The sequence below is a fragment of the Periophthalmus magnuspinnatus genome, chromosome 10, assembly GCF_009829125.3.
Source record: "Periophthalmus magnuspinnatus isolate fPerMag1 chromosome 10, fPerMag1.2.pri, whole genome shotgun sequence".
Taxonomy (NCBI): domain Eukaryota; kingdom Metazoa; phylum Chordata; class Actinopteri; order Gobiiformes; family Gobiidae; genus Periophthalmus; species Periophthalmus magnuspinnatus.
The window spans coordinates 30,621,604-30,638,943 of record NC_047135.1 but is presented as its reverse complement, the minus strand read 5'-3'; positions in this window follow the sequence as shown (position 1 = coordinate 30,638,943).

Genomic DNA, 17,340 nt, shown 5'->3' with positions numbered 1-17,340 from the left:
TTGGCACTCATTTCTGCATCCTCGGGTTTCAGATGTTACGGGCGTCTTTCATGCCACACAAACATCAGAGCGCTCCATGAGATAAGCGACACCTAGCCCACTTCTACTGACTGGAAATAATTGTGTGTTTTATTTGAGGCTAAGATAAGATCAAACCTTTGCTTAATAAAGGTGTATGTTTTAATCTTTTTCTTTACCTAATTTTCAAAACGCGAAAGGAGGAAATAGGCAATCAGGTCTAACTAACTTGTTCCTAGCTCTTACAAACGTTTTTAGTATTAACATGCATGAATTTTCGGGCACATGCATATTTTTAGAACACCGCCGTGGCCTATTATTGCTTCATAAGATAATAATGCTGGTACATCAAGCTAGTTAGCTTGATGTACCAGCATTATTATCTTTTTGGCAATCCATATTGAATTTTGTGAAAGATATCCCACCAAATAACATGGGCTAATAACATTGCAACTCAACTCTTCAACCATAACCGCTTAAAAACTGTGGAAAGCCCCCATCCCCATATCAGTCTATTTTTGGCCATTGTGCCAAATAAAACACGTGGAATCCATCATGTCTCCAACAATCTATGCTTGAAGAGGTGCTAGAAAATAAATGGCTGATGGTGTGCCCAATACGGTAACATTTGCCCTGTTACCCAGAGGTGCAGAATCTTTTAGTGGTTAAGTCTCTATATGTGACACAAACACATTTTGCTGGTTCCTTATACTGTTGGAAGGTGATTGGCAATCAAACTGAAATTGTCATGTGAATTATTGTCTTTACCAAGTAACAGACTGCAATTTTACAGGAGATATCGTCTGCAGAGAACTAAAATCCTATTATACGCAAGGTCTAACTTACTATGACGTTTAGTAGTTTATAAAATATTGTTCTTATTCATATTGAAATAGCTTCAGTTTTCTTATATTTGTATGGTCTTTTACATGTTTAAAATGTGCACTGTGAAGTGAATTGTAAAATGTAAGCTCTTTGAGAAAGTCCCCACTTCATTGTAAAAACATTTCTGCCATATCATAGTGTGAAATAAGCTCTCCTTTCCCATTCTGTGCGGCTTTGTGTCGGTCTAAAGTGGTTTTCACACCGAGCGTCTCCCCTGGCAGCAGCTGGGCTCGACTCTGTGGGCTGCAGCGGGGATAGTTGTTTGTTGCACATGAAAGATGTGGGTTTGAGTTGTTTTCTGCAGATGTTTCTTCACCATGGCAAAGCTTCACAAAGTCCATGTGAGACCGCTTTCTCTGGCACTGTGTAAATTAATTGATTTATTTGGCTTGGGAGAGAGTGCACGCATCACAGATTTGCAGCAATCAAATCAGCAATTATGTGGTTTCAAATTTCATGTTGGCTTCCAGCTGCGACAAGCTCACAGACGTCTGGCCTGATTCAAGGCTGCTTAAAACGTTTTATTCCCTGGCATCATAAATAAACATTATACACAACAGTAATGTGATGCTGAGACATGCATCCGTATGTAATGTTGGAGTATGAGTATTAGATCCATGTGATAACCCTGGGGTGTACATGTAGAAACGTGTGTACAATAGGAGGATTTCATATACACCAACACCATATTAGATTACATGGAGGAAGCACAAAGTGCATATTTCATTTCCTGACAGCATTTTTCTCATACTGTGACCTGCTGCGTGTGAAGGCCTGCCACAATAACACATTTTGAAGTGCGATAATATTGCTACAAAAAAAACATCACGATAATGTTAACACTATGCCACTGACAACCTTAAAGCCTGATAATCCCGGTGAACCCTTGCCCTTTATCTAAATGTATTTTATCATTAAAATATGAGCTACAAGAAAAAAATGTGCAGAATGAAAGACTTTGCATTTTGTTACTATCTATATTTTGAATTAGAGGAGTAAATTCAGTCCTTGTAAACTTAAAAAAATAATACCAGGAATATGCAGGGAAGGTTTATGACTGAAAAAAGCAAGAAAATTGCTAGGAGCATCTCTTGGTTTCCTTGATTACAAGTTTGGTTTAAATGATGCAGCAGCGCTTTGCCCCGTGAACGAGGACAGAGAGCCAAATGCCAGGTTAAGTGTGAAAAGAGCAGAACCAACAATGTTCTGGGGCTGAATGAAGGTCATTCTGGCATTGTTCTGGCATTTTGTACCTGCCAATTTTCTGGGACTTATGTGTGAATGGAGCTTTACTTGACCCTGTATAGCTCAATTTTGCCATTCTACTACTACTGCTACAACAAAAATAAAATTAAAAAAATCCTTACTAGTGCAAAGAAAAAAACAAACAAAAGATAAGTTGATATAGTAATTACTGTGACAGGACTAGCTGTGGGAGAAATCCCAAAAAATAAACAGAAAAAAACAAAAATTGAACATGATGATGATGAGTTTCATATGTATTTTTTGTAGATCTGTTTCTTGAGAAATCAAGAAATGATTGGCAAGCATGCCTTTGAAGCATTTACCTAATTTCATTTCTTTGTTGCTGCTGATCAAAGAAAAACTGAGCCTTGTGATGCAGAAACAGGTACCATCACATGACGCAGCCCGGGGGCACTCTGCAGGGTGGGCGGACTCAAGTTTGGTGTGGGCCATCTGTGTGCTATTTAGTTGGGTCCCAGCAGTCATGGCTGCTTAATTCAAAAGTGTCAAAGAGTGTCATTAGGTTCAGCCATTTAAAAGCTTCAGATTTCATTAGCCACAGGAAGTCCACATTACCCTGCGGATTAATGTCAGCTTTTGTGGTTAAAGGCTACATTGGTACAGACTGCCTGCCCCTCTTTTAACTAGACAGTAATAACTTTATTAAGGATCTGAAAGAGTGACACTTGGAGATTTGCATCAACATACTTGAATAAATGAGTATGCTTGTTATTGTGCTTTATGGGACAGTTTCATGTTATTTTGTAAAAATAACATCATTTATTGTGGGTGGTGGAGATGACGCATTTCAAACGTATCGAGAAACCACCAGCTCACTATCTGGAGGAAGACAAAGCGCTGAGTCATGTTGTAATGAGATGTCCACAAAACCATTAGTCGCTGAAGATGAGCCAAGTCCTTGTGCCTAATTTTCCTCCATAACATGGGCTTTTCTTTAAGCCAGTAATGCCTGGCCTGTTTCCCTGAATAATTAAAATCATGTTGTGTATTTTTTTTGTCAAACTTCCACGTTCTTTGTTTAATAAAGAACAAAATGTTGTCGTCACCCTAGAATAAAGGAGACATAATGGAGCTGCGTGTAGCTGTCTCCGCAGTTTTGCTACATCATCTTGATATCTCTCCAAGGCCAGAGGCTGTGTACCCTAGAGGGGCGGCCGCTCTGTGTGGAGGGGTCAGTACACCTCTGTGTTTCATCACTTCCTCATTCATCACAGTGTCAGCCCGGGCCTGTGTCAGGACGCTGTGTGCTTTACCAGGTGTGAGAGGCGTCTCTTAATCAGGAAATGATTGCAACCAGCCATGATTCATGGTGTGGTCTGGCTGTCACACTATACATGCTGGGTTCCAGAAAGCATGTCTTAAGTTTGAAATGTAAACCGTGTCTTCAGAGAGCTGTACCTGCGCCGATGGGAGAGCTCAGAGGCACAACTGTGGAAATGTTTGAGAGACACTTTGGACTCTTTCCGTTTTATCTTTTTTTCTTTACACAAAACGCGTGCTCTGTTATTTTTCTCTGTCAGCTTGAACGAGGTTGGACCTTTGCAGAACAGCCCCATAGTACCGCTTTACTGCTGACTTGGCTATGAGTCCAGTTTCTGCATTTAACACTTTGTGTATGCCCGGGGACCAGTGTCCAGTGGGCCCTGAAATAAGCACATAATCCTTTAAGTGGCAGGGAGCCATTGCAGGTTAATGCGTAGTATTGCTAAAGTGCAGCTTATTTGATATCTCTGTGGCAGCAGAGTTTGTTAGCCTGTGCGGCTGCATCCTGAGGCTTTAGAAACACTGTTTTGAGGACAAAAAAACAGAGCTAAACTTTCTAGTTATTTAGTTTCTTGTTTCCTTTGAGCAGAAATGTAAGTAATTAACATTGAATATGTTCACATGTTGTGTGGTCAAAGTTATACCAGATACTGTTATCCTACTCAATTGTTCTTACTTTTGGAGACAGCTACATCAAGTTCAGTCAAGTTCAAGAACAAAAATAGCTTCATGGCTTTCAGTCATTGCAATTAAAACCTGCTATTTTATATAAGATTTCACCACATTTCTTTTGAAATTTCATCCTGTTTAGACTAAATCATTTCCCTCACTTCAAGAGTATTTAGTTTTCGACGCTGCAGGGACAAGGAATACCATGTAAATAAAAGAGCACAAATAATGTAATTTCTGTGGAGTGGTTATTTTTATTTGATCTGCTGCAACCAGATGATCGAGTGGGAAAAGACAATGTTGTGAACAGAAAGGACCTTGACCCACTTTAAATAACAAAGCTGTGCTATGGGAAATGAACGATGGATGGATTAAAATAGAGGTGAGAAGAAAGAAAGCAGTGTAGTGTGCTGCTAGTTTTATCTTACTCCAAAGTGTCGCCAACAAGTAGTGCACTGTTCACAACAGTGGAAAATTCTAATGATGACTACGCTTAAGTGTGAAGAGCTTATTGAGTTTTCCCTCGGAGGCCTCCCTGGTGCATCGTTTGGAGCTGTGCTGTAGGCAGTCACTGTAGAGACTCCAATTACTGACCAAGTCCCACTTGGCTGGCTTCTGACTGTGACCAGCAAAACAGAAAGTGAGAGAGACATGAGAGAAGAAAGAGGTGAAAAGGCAGAACAGAAGATTTGGTAGCAGAATGATAATGGCCGACAGGAAGCCCTGAGAGACAAACATCAAGTAGAGGTGAGATAGACATGTCTTTGTGCATGTGCTTTGTGCAATGCTGGGCAAGCTCCAAATGTTCAAATCCAGATAAGTCAGATTCACTGTATGTGCATTTTTAAAGGTGCACTACAGAACTTTTCCGGTTGGTGCAATGACACTTCTCACTTTCTCTCAAAACACATGGGAAATATCTCACAAATCTTTATGAAAAAAGACTGTGTCAAAAACACCTGTGGCATCCTGACCAGTGCTCCTGCTGCTCTGCTGTTGACAGAGGTCGCTATAAGATTTCACAGTGCACAAGTGCATGCAGTGATAAGGAGTCAACATGAGTGCAAATAGTTCATTTACAGTAGGGCAGTAATCTAATCATTTAACCAGTAGATGTGACAAACATACATAACATAAACACATTATGTGTATATTTAAAAATCAAATATCTCAAGATTCACATGCAGCTGCTTTGAACTGAAAAATAAAATGTCAAAAAATCTTAATATTACAGTAACTTAGCTCTGATTCTACTCTGATTCTGTTTTGATGTTGTACTCATTTGTTCCCAAGCAGCCTTCATCACAACCTTGTTTTGGGGGAGATACGTGTGACAAGAGAAGTGATGCATGCAGTAGTATAATACAGTGAACATTTTGCCAAAAATATTTATTTAAAGAGAACTGAAGAGGATTCTAGCAAACTGTTTACTTACCATCCTTACCTAATTTAAGTCTTTATTTGAAGACAGTAGATATGAAGTATTAAATATGATTTTTTCAGGTTTGTATATTCTATTCAGATCTACTAAATGTGAATGACTCTAATAAGGCGATAAGTGGTGGAGGTTCTTCCTGATCATTTATGGCATTAATATAATGCTGTGATGCTTTACAGTGTCACATCTGATTTTATATATTTCTGCAAAAGAAACAAAAAACCCTTCATCAGTATTTGTAAGAAAAGTGTGATTGTGATGTGAAGAGACAGTATTTCTTTACAGCAACTACAGTTTGACAGAGCTGTCAGAGTTGACCACTTTGTTGGCAGTGCACCTCTCCGATGAAAACATTCGATTGGCTCTTCATGCATGGCTGCCTCTGAAGCATCCCGAGTTTCTCACTGTGGGTGTGTGTGTGTGTGTGTGTGTGCTGATAGTGTGCTCGGCATGCCAGTGATGGACTAGGAGTGACTTATGACCCCTGAAACCACCAGATTAATGGTTGGATGTGGACGGTAATGAGGACTTCCACAGCATCCATCTGCCCTGTGCAGCTGCTGCTCCAGATGTGGACACACCTGTAAATGCCCATTGATTTCCGGTGGTAGTATCAGCAGATTTGAACAAAAATGACTTGCTCTGGTCAGCCCCTGTTGATTTGTGCACAGTATTTTTCAGTCAAGGGCAGCTGGTCATCTGAACGTACATCATTTTCATTAGAGGGTAAGGTGAAAGCCATAAAAGAAAAAACTGTATCAGAAACTAAAATTATAATTAGATTGATGTTGTTTTCTGTTGTAGAACATCATGTAGAACATATTTCTTATGGTCAATTTAATTACAATTTAATTAAAAACTACAGTAAAACATTCACAACATGACACACATTAGTTTAACAATAACATTTCTTACATTTTACAGCCTTGACTTTTTTGGCATCTTTCCCACAGAATTTAGCTTGTGTATTTTATATTAAAGTGCCTATGACAGGTCGAACTCATTTTTCTAAAACATAATTAAGACATTCATATTTTACAAAAAATGTTAAAATATTTTTCCCAGTTTGGCCATTTGGTTAGTTTTCACATTTTACTTCCTAGTTAGAAATCATGACATAATATTATAGAAAACATTTTTATTAAATAATGTTTTAAGTATTGCAAAAATGTGTCTAACGTTTGGATGTAATTCTCCCAGTGTAATGCTATCACTATGTTTTCGAACTCTACTTCCTGTAATTTTCAACATAATTTTCAAATTTTTTTCATAAATTGCTTGTTGATTCGTGCAAAAACTATAATTTATATTTACAACAGGTATTATCCAATCAAGTCGAAATGAGAGAATCATAAAAACCTGTCATACACACTTTAACTGGTTATGACTCATTCTTTGTTCCTTTAATCATGGACCTGTAGTGAAAAGCTACATGGAGGACCTGGAGTGGCACAGCATTCTTTCCTAAATAAAATGTGGTCAAATACTGTTGACAGTCTATGGGACTAGACTCTTTGTTGTTTCTCCTTGTCATCCTGCAGAGGTCACTCTGTCTGGGTCATTGTAAGAGCACATAGTCTTTGGAGAAGGTCTGTACTTCATCTTCACTGCTCATTGCTGCTTCATTTACAGCTGTCAGCTTTACATCAGGGTAATGAGGTTTACTTTGTTTTCAGTCTGCCTTTAAGACATTATGTTAGTGTGTAATCTTTTTTCTAATCTTAAGTATTGCATTTCGTGAGTGGTCTTAATCTTAGGAGGAGTTGATCCCTCTTAACTAGTTAATTGTGTAATTGTCTAAATCCACGCTGCAAATACGGAAACCTCTGTCAGTCTCCAGCAGCCGTAGCACAATCTCCATGTCCTGGACTAAAACACTGCAGTGGTTTGGACACTTCCCCACGTCACTGTAATACACAAGTGCATATATGGCCAATGACAAGTCAGTTTCACTCATGTATCTCTCCTAAGCTTCTAGTGCCTCTGGGAGAATTTGTGAGATATGGAGCTGATAACAAAGAGCATGTTGAAGGCCTAGGATGTCACTGTTCAGGGTAGGTGACAGTGTTGTTCCCCGCCATCTGTTTCCCAGGCGACGGTCCAACATGGGCACAGGGGAGTAGCCCACCATGCCACAGGATCATTTTGGTATTTCACATTAGCGTAGCCACAATAACTTACCTTTATCTTTCACAAACTTTGAAGCAGGTCATGACTAGAGCAATGATACTTTATTGGACACTGGGAATGAAAGAAAATAAAAAAATTCACAGTTGTTTGGTCATGGCTCATGGTGTCAAAAATCGTGAATAATCTTTAAAATGTGATGTTTCTTCTCACAATAACTGTAACATTAAAATCGTGACATCCCTACAACAGTCCCGAGCGCATTTTAAAAAATCGTAGATAAGATCGCTTTCACTCAAACTGCCCATCTGTCTCCTGTCTGTCCGTTGTGTCTCGTGTGTGGTATTCCTCAGAAGAAGAAAAATCTCTGGCACGAGTTTTTCACATGCTGTCAAGCTATAGGGTTACCGATAGCGCACAGAAGCGGGATTATTGAATTTGCGCTAGTACAACAGTTTGTTTTTGTCCTCCTTTCATTTTAAAGCTGTCAGGCTGTGTGAGTTTCCCATGAAAACACTGGAAGACAACAGGGAGGACACTCAACGGCACCAGTGTTTAGGTGACAGGACCAGTGCCGTAACTGGCAGATCATTTTCTGTTTGTCTACGTTACCCAAACAGCACAGGAATGTTATGAGAGCAGCAGGGTCCCATCATTCAGCCTTTTATGAGAGGACCCCACAAAGGCCTGAATCACTCTTCTTCTCTGTTTCTGCTGTCACCCTCAGGAAAAGTGAGCTCGCCGTAAATCACAGTGGCAGTTCTGTGTTTTGAACGGGCAGACTGTTCGATGCCGGCGTCATTTTATAGGCTGGTATTTCACTCCATGTTGCAGCCCTTAAAATCATGTTCCTTGTAATGCTGATGCGTGTAGCTGTGAATACATAGGAGCAAGGATGAATGGATATCAGGGTTCCCAGAGTGCAGCTAAGAACCCCTGTCCAACCTTTGTCCAGGCTCTGAACTTCATGGAATTCAGTCGATTCCTGCAGTTTGAAAAGAGGAGGCTTTAGTGCATTCTTCAAGGATGTGAACCTGAACGCAGCCGTGTTAGCTTGCATTAACGTGTGCTATATACAATGAATCACTTTGTGTGTGGCCTTATAGAGGAGATTTAGGAAGGGAAAAAAGATTGTTTAAAACAATGGAGACATTTTTTAAGCAGCAATAATAAAACATGTCATATGAATAAAAAATATCCCAAAGCAGAGACCTCTTCAAACACAAAACTACCTCCATAATTCTATGATATTGAGTTCTATTGTCTAAATCTTCTTCCAAGTGGCTTCAATTAGTAGACTTTCATGTGCTACTTTGTTTTGATCTATGAGGCCTGCTTTCTGGATTGCACACACAGCTCAATAGTAGATTCACTGTTTGGGTCTATCTTTGCAATATCAGACCACAACTTCAAAACTTTCTACTACTGACGAAAACTGGAGGTACTGGGGAAACAGATCAATATTTTACAAGTTGGGCTTACTTGACTGCAGTACATTTGAGCAGTATATAGGTTAATGTTAATTGAAAAAAGTAAAAATGTTATGCATAGCTGAGATTTAAAATCCTTTTTCATACATAGTTTCTTCTAATTATTTCAAATGTGCAATTAGACACCGGAACTGTGTAGTATAAGTGTGTGCATACATACATGCTTAAGTCTGCACAAATCCCCCAACAGCTCCTTGTGTGCTCCCGCAAGCTGGAGTTGGATTATTTCTCCCTGATGGCCTTTGTTTGAAGACAGAGGTGTTGAGTGACAGCCCAGCGCCCAGACCCTACCCAGGCAGGGTTCAGTGCGAATGCCTGGCTAATGAGGTCGACTACAGGGATTATAATCAGGCTGGGAATATTAGTATGCTCGTGTGTCAGTCAAGTGGGAAAAGCCTCCCAGTGTTGCAATGTCAAAGAGGGCTTTTCAGCTTCCGATTAGTTCATGTTTACCATACAGCAGTATAGAGCCATGTCATGAAGTCCCCAGGGCGGCCCAAAGACGTCTCGGCCCTTGACACTTAATAGAGGGAGGAGTTATGGTGCGAATTCTCACCATGGGTCCAATTCTGAATCCCCAGCGGATGCAGAGGGCAGTCGAACATACAAATTATCTCTTGTCATGCTTTTGACCACTTAAGCCCACGCCTGTCTTTAACCTCATTACCATCATTCAGCTAAAGAAACACTTCAAGTCAATCTGTGTTGAAACATATTAACTAGTGCTCCTTATGACCCCCGACAACATTCACATCACACTCCCTTCACAGGTCATTTTAAAGCGAGAAGCAGAACCAGAGATGAGAGATGGAAAGAAAAACATTTTAAAGTGGAACAAGCCACTAGAGTGATGCAACATATGGAAGTCATCATCGGGCCAAACTTGAGTTGATATGGACAGTTGTGGCCTGCTGGCACCTACTTCCCGCTGGGCAGGATGGGATTAATCCAGGACAGAGGATCCGTGGAATTGCAGATAAGAGGTGTCAGGCAGAGCAGGAGGGGACTGTGAGGAGCTGGCATCCACAGAAAACAGGTGCTCCGAGGCTCAAGGCTTCAGCTGGCTTTAACACAGGACGTTTCTCATGTTTCTCCCAAAAACAAAAGCCTTTACACAGATAAAACATCTACAACACTTCCTCTGTCTGCAGAAGGCGGTAAATGTGAGAACAAGCCTGATACTGGGAGAAAGAATCAGGGCATGAGTTAGACAACAGAAGACTGAACAATAGTTTCCAATTTTGGGTGGTTTGTTTTTATCACAATAGCTACATTCAGTGAAAATGTGTTTGTTTTTACTTGTTATTTTAATTTTTTTGTATTGATTAGAAGGGAAATTATTATGATGACTGAATTACCTTTACCCTAGAACTATGAGATGTCTGGTTTGAGTCCCTTCTCTCACTTTAATGTTGCATCATGATTGAGGAAAAAAAACAAAACTGTGTGCCATAGTCAAAGGCAGTTTCTTTTAAACGTGACTAAATGGACAAAAGGGGGTGTTCACTTGATTGATACTCTATGGGTCTCATTCAATAAAATACTTATTAACGCATATTTTCATAGTACCAATATATTTTGTTGAGCTAGAAGAAGTAAAAATGCATATGACAGACTACACTACGTTTTCCCTAAAGATTTTGCTAAAGAGTTTGCCTTGTTTTTTCTAGTTTTACCACTTTGGCTTTATATTATTGTTTATCTCTAGATCAGAGGTGCCCAAACTCCTGCTCTAGATGAAACCACATGTTGCTACTTGTATATATTTGATTTATGTGGCATGATTTGTGTTTGGACCTCAGTGACAGTTTTTTGGCCAAATTAACAAACTGAACTAAGGCAAAATGAAAGGCGTAATTGGCTGAGGAAATTGGCGTCTCATCTTAATTTACATGTTTGTGTTGCTGTGCTCGCCTAAAGGAATTCATTACGAGCATGTTGTTTTTGGCATCACGCTTGAACAAGGAGGTAATTTTTTCTGCCTACGTTTATCCAAGCTTCATACTGTGGTTCACTGCAGATCTAATCAGCAAGTTGAATGAACTTTCCCAACGGTGATGTATCTTACCAAAAGAGTAGTCTTACCAATAGTAGTAGATATTTGCGTAAAGTTGTTCGAATCCTCTTAACCTCTGTGTTGACTGTTTTTTGCTAAACTTCACAAACAAGCTTATCCTGACCCATTATTTTATTTTATTTTATTTTATGTCTGTAAAAAATTCATTGTGAAGCGGTAAATATTTTATCAAACCATTTCAGAGGACCCCTGACGCTAGATGTTTGGAACTGTATCAATCTACAATACCCTTTAGTATTTTCCTGCCAAACACATATACCCAGTTGTCAATGTGCTTATGTTTGAATATTACATGCAAAGGAGTGCCAATAATTAGGTTGCTTTTTGAATTTCAAACAGCAGAATGAATGTAAGATTTGATTTTGTGTGACGGAGTTGTTAGCTCTCATGGGCCAACATATCTCTACATTGCCCCGGGGCCAGAAAGGTCATGACCCCCAGATTCAACACCTCATAGTCCCCCACACCTGGGATTTATTAGTGAACCGCTCGCAGACAAGAGCTCTCGTATCTTCTCTCAAAAAACTGGCAACATTCAATCAGTCGCTCTTTCTTCTTTTTCTACCTGCATTTCGTCGTCCTCTCTGCCGCTCGTCCATCTTCACCGTGCTTGGGCTGAGGAGTGGGGGGAGTCTTTTGAGCTTGACTAATGTGGTTGAGATAGCGTGCGGTACAGCTATGGGGGAGCACCTTGATGTGGTCCATACCTTGTTCTTTTTACTTGCTCCGCTCAAAAACGTATTCAAATGGAATAACGGCTGTCTGACCCCCTTTCAACATGGTTAGTCGCGGTCAGGATCACATGGGCTCTCACGACCTGTCACGTGATCCAAGTTTATGTACAAGAAGAAAATACAGCAGGTACACAATGTTGTTTGCGGTGCCAAAATATTCAAGATTTAAAACAAAAGAAAACGCTCTAACGTGGCACAACAATGGATCTAACCCTAACCCTTTGATAGTTTGCCCCACAGATGTTCCTTTTAAAGCTCGTTCAAAAAATAGCAGTTAAGTTTTAATGCTGACAGCGATTAAAAAACAAGTTAGACCATCGAAAAATAAAAGTAATTAAATATATTGATAAACTGACCATATAAACCACATGTGTCAAACTCAAGGCCCGCGAGCCAAATGTGGCCCTCCACATCATTTTATGTGGCCCTCGACAGGGTAAATTAAAAGGTATGATAGTCTTAAAATCTCAATTTATCATCAGAAAGGCACAGGTTACACAGTCATATTTTTACATCTAGGCAAATGTATATGCAATATTTGTAACTTTAATAAATACAGAAACAGTTAATTAACAAGTTATAAAATTTGTTAGATTTATTTTATATTTGGCCCTTTGAGAGTAGCCGTTTTGCTGATGTGACCCTCGGTGAAAATGTGTTTGACGCCCCTGAATAAACACTGTAATTCTCTGGTTAGTATCGGATAGCTCGACTTTGTTCAATACATGACAGCTGGAGCAATCATTCTTGGGACTCAGTATTTATCATGTGTACAATTTCTTTGCAGTAGTGGGGAGATCTTTGTGCACTATGATAACATTGGAGCTGTAGAGGATAAAATAATTAACTTATATGACTAATTATTGGTTCATTCTGCTATTTATATGTCATTCTGCTATTTATATGTCACAGCTCTTCCCTTTTAATGACACTGTGTATAAAAAATAATTTACTGGGATTATCTTGCTTTGTATCAGTGGCATAAAGTAGTTTCACTATTATTGTTTATTGCAGTATTTTTCTGTAGCAGTATATGGTGCTTCAAAATGTTTTATCGTGACAGGCCTAAGAACATGTGCTCCATGACACGGTCTTTAGGATGTGCGTCTTGTCATTTGTCGACATCATGTGCTTCATCATTTAGCCATATGTACAATCACTGGTCTCTCTTATCCTCAGGAAGTATTTCAGCTGGAGATATCTTTATTTATTTGGTGTTTTGAGGCTTTTTTGCGTTTTTGAGACCTAGCATTAAGAAAACATCCGGAGATTGGGATGGTTATGCTGTGCTGCGTTCAGCCGGAGGTGACACAGCATGCTGGGGTACAGTAATGGAGTCATCCATCAACAAGGCCTATTAAAACACCTTGACAAGCCAGCTGAGACCACTTCAGTGACCATGGTGACCAGTAGAAATGCTCATGTTTGCTCTAAAAATGGCCCTGGAAGAACACTTAAGTTATGGCCTTGATTAAAAATTCACAGGGCAAAAAATACTGGAAGTTATTCTCAGTTACTGTCCCACAAAATGTCATCTCGAAAGGTTAATTGATACAAAAAATGTTAAATTACAAAATTGCCTCACGAATTCACTCTTGGTTCAGGTCACGGTTGAAACTTTATGAATATTTTATCCCACAAACCACTGGAAGGTTTTTTTAATTAAAAAAAATACTCTCTGGACATCAGCAAAATCAAAAGTAGAAAATGTGTCATATTATTCCCTCAAGAGCTCGAGACAAAAGGGTGACTTTCAAGTGTGCAAGTTGGAGTGCCATTAATACATTACTATCTGAAGAATACACTTGATTTCTTTGCTTTTTGGTTAGGCAAAAATATGTGAGCAAGAGTGGTATATTGTATAAAGGACTTAATGGTTTTTGTGACTCCCTGGTGTCACTACTGTTAAAATGGCTGTTTCCTGTCCTTGTTTCTGCTGAAGCTCTTCATTGTTTGCTCCCTGCCTTTTAAGCCATTGGAGAATTCACTCAAGCCGAGATAGAGCAATTATGTGCAATTTCAGCTCTCATGCAAGCCCATCTACTGCAATCACCATGGCAATATTTAAAATGTGCTTTGAATTAGGCAGCAGTGTAACATGCAATGATCACTCCAAAAGTTGATTCAATTTTATACCTACATTTCTGATGAACATCTCAAACTCAAGAAGCAGCTGAGATTGGACAGATCTGACATTTAAATACATTTTACTTTTGACTTTGGCTTAAAAAGGCCCAGGCAGTGTCCAGTGTCTGCAGTATCTGTACTTAGTGATCAGGATCCTATTCAGGGAGGCCTATCTTCTACATCTGCAGCGTGTCGACAGGCATCCTCCAGCATTCTTCTCTCTTTGTTTGTGGAGGTAGGGGAAGGACATTAACAGGTCGTCCATTGACTTCGACATCCTTGGAAAGTCCGCCTCTGCCTCGCACCTGCCGTCTTCAGGACTTAAGAATCCCCTTTCTGCCACTGTTGAGGATGTGCTCTTTGGAAACTATGCGGGTGACAGGGAGGCGCAGCATGCAGCAAGGAAACATGAGGAATGTTTACCTGGACTTTGCTGTACATCCACCAGGAGAGCCAAGAATTTAACCATTGTTTGAGATAAACAAAATCTTAATATCTTCATATATTGAGCACCTGTAGAGTTCATATACTTAAGGTCCATTGTGTTTCTCTTCCTTGTTTTGACTGTGATGTTGAGGCCAAGGCCAGAAGGTAGCACTCTGATGGCTTCTGCGTGACGAATTGCCACCGTTAGTAGATGTTAATATGAGTCTTAACGGTTCAGAAATTCCAAAGGCGACTGCTCATAAACAAGGAAGTCAAATGTCAAACGAATGAATGCCACCACTATGTTATTCCACTTTAATCTTATAATTCTTCCTGTTTTTGACATTTTTGGACTACTGGCGTCCTGTCTTTCTACATGTATCTGTATCTGATAAGAACTTAAAACACCTTTTAAATCTGTAAGTGGGTCCTCCGTACAGCTATTCTACCATCAATTTGGATTCAGTTGTCTGTAGCGGATTTGGCATATACTTTTGAAAATATTACAGCTTTCAACACTTGCTTAAATATTTGAAGTAAAATATAATAGTTATAGCACTGTTGATTTTTCCACTTTGCATTTCCAGTCTACAGTCTGGAAATGCATTTTAACTCCATATGTAAAATGAATAAAGGCCTCATGTTCGTGCACAATAAAATGCTGCCCCTTCAATGGAAGCATACTTTCCTCTGCTTTGAACATCGCTCTCTGTCACGGCACACGTCCTCTGCACAAGCCAAAATCATGTTCCTCTCAGCGGGGCGTCTCGGAGCTCCGCTGACAGCTTGGACATACAATCAGGAAGACCATGAGTGAGTGTACTGTTGCAGCAGCCCAGCGGGACAGTGTCACGCTCTCCCTTTTCCCCTGACCCTCCATAGAGTCTGGGGAGAGCAGCTCCTGCGGCCCCCTGCCACATATATGAAGACCAGGCTTTGTTTGGTCAAGGCACCTTTGCTTGTTTGTGTTGTACTTATAGAGGAAGCAGACTGAAATTATAGAACCTCAGAGAATCACTGGTCACCTGGTTTCCACACAGAGGATTGTATTTACATTGTGTTTGCAGAATGATATCAGTGGTAGCAGTCGGTGTATGAAGTAGTAAGTAAAAAAAATAACATTGGCTTAGATAAGAGTGTGTTATTACAGAAGAAGTGATGCCAGACTTTTAAATAGTGTATATACTCACACTCGATTGTGGGAGCTCATGCTACATTCAAAAGATTTCTATAGTGGAACATAATGTAAAACCTTTTATTAAGACATTCATCGTTGGGCTATGTAAATGGAAAGGTTGTAGGTTTGGTTGTGAACAGCATTGTAACTGTTTGAATGTATTGTGTGAATTTTGTCATTTATCATGATCATGATATCAAGATTATTAAGTCTGTCCTTAAAATGTTCCATGTTTCATATATGCTGGCCCATAAAGGCTTATCCTGTCTTAGCCTACATCAACTATTCATCTGACAATGCCGCCTGTAAAACAGTTCTTCACAAAAAAGCCTTTCTAATCCTTTTGAAATGTATCATGAATACAGTTGATTTTCTCATCGTCCCTCTCTATTCATCATTCAATGATACGCTTGGCTTGTCAGACTGACAGGAGTTGACAGTTTCTTTAGGGCTAAAATAACATTTTTTCACAGCATTAAAGTCTGGAAATGTGGGCTAGTGTAATTGCATTCGAATGTATGATAAGGGTACAGTGAAAGGCAATAATAAACAGTGTGCTGCTGCAGCTATAAATAGTGTTTGTCATAAGAGCCGCTGGATGGAGGTGAGTGAGGCTGGGTGACATGTGGCTGAGGTCAGAGCGTGCGTGAGGACTGGGGAGATCTGCTGTTTTTCCATTGGTCAATGCTGACACCCATAAAAGCCTTACACCCCAGGGCCACAGCAGCGGGGTCCCAGCGCACTTACGTTTGTTTGATTCCCCATCCAAGAACAGTTTTAAGATCACTGCCTCGAGAAACAGTGATGTGGACCAAATATCCTATAAATCGAAGCAGCCCACCAGAGCAAAGTAACAGCTCCAGCCAAGTGCAAGTGCAGTGATTGTACTTTTATGATTCTGCTCTAGCTCTAGCCAAAACGTGTTGGATTTCTGCTTAATATAAAGCCGTTCATGAAATTACTCCAGAGTTCTCTTCAAGCTATTGGGCTCCTTCATCATCTTATTTTGAGTGTGATTGCAGGCCACCAAGCTGAAAAAGTTGGCACTGAAAAGATGACCTTCTTTCCAAAATTATTGTATAAACCTTTATGTATCAAGTGTGCTCATAAAAACTGTACAGCGTGAGAAATATAATCTTTATTTCTATTGTTTCACTGTTGTTTGCCAAGCATAAAGCGAAAGAGGTGGCCTCTCTGGATACCTCATCTAGTAATGGGGTCGTAGTGGGCAGTACAAGAGCCCTTTACAAGTGTCAGGAGGAAAACAGGAATTTGTGGGGACAAGGGCAGGGTCTTAGCTATTGAGCGCGGGCAGCCTTATTCTCAGGGGTCAGGGGTCAAGTTAGGCTCCGCACTAATCCTTTCACAAGGTTTTTATGGGCTCCTGACTGTGTGGACATGCAGCACACAGCGGTAGTTTAAGTCATAAGCCGGACAAAAGCTTAGATAAACTCTGAACAGACTGCGCTATGGTCTGCCTTTCAAGTTGACAACATTATGTTCTATGTAATTTTGAAAGATATACCACTTTGAATATTTTTGTAAATTATTCCTATTATTGTCCCAGTATGTATAGGAAATTTGTCCTCTGCATGTTACCCCTCCTTCCATACTGTTTATGGAGCTGTGCCTGGGGATTGTTT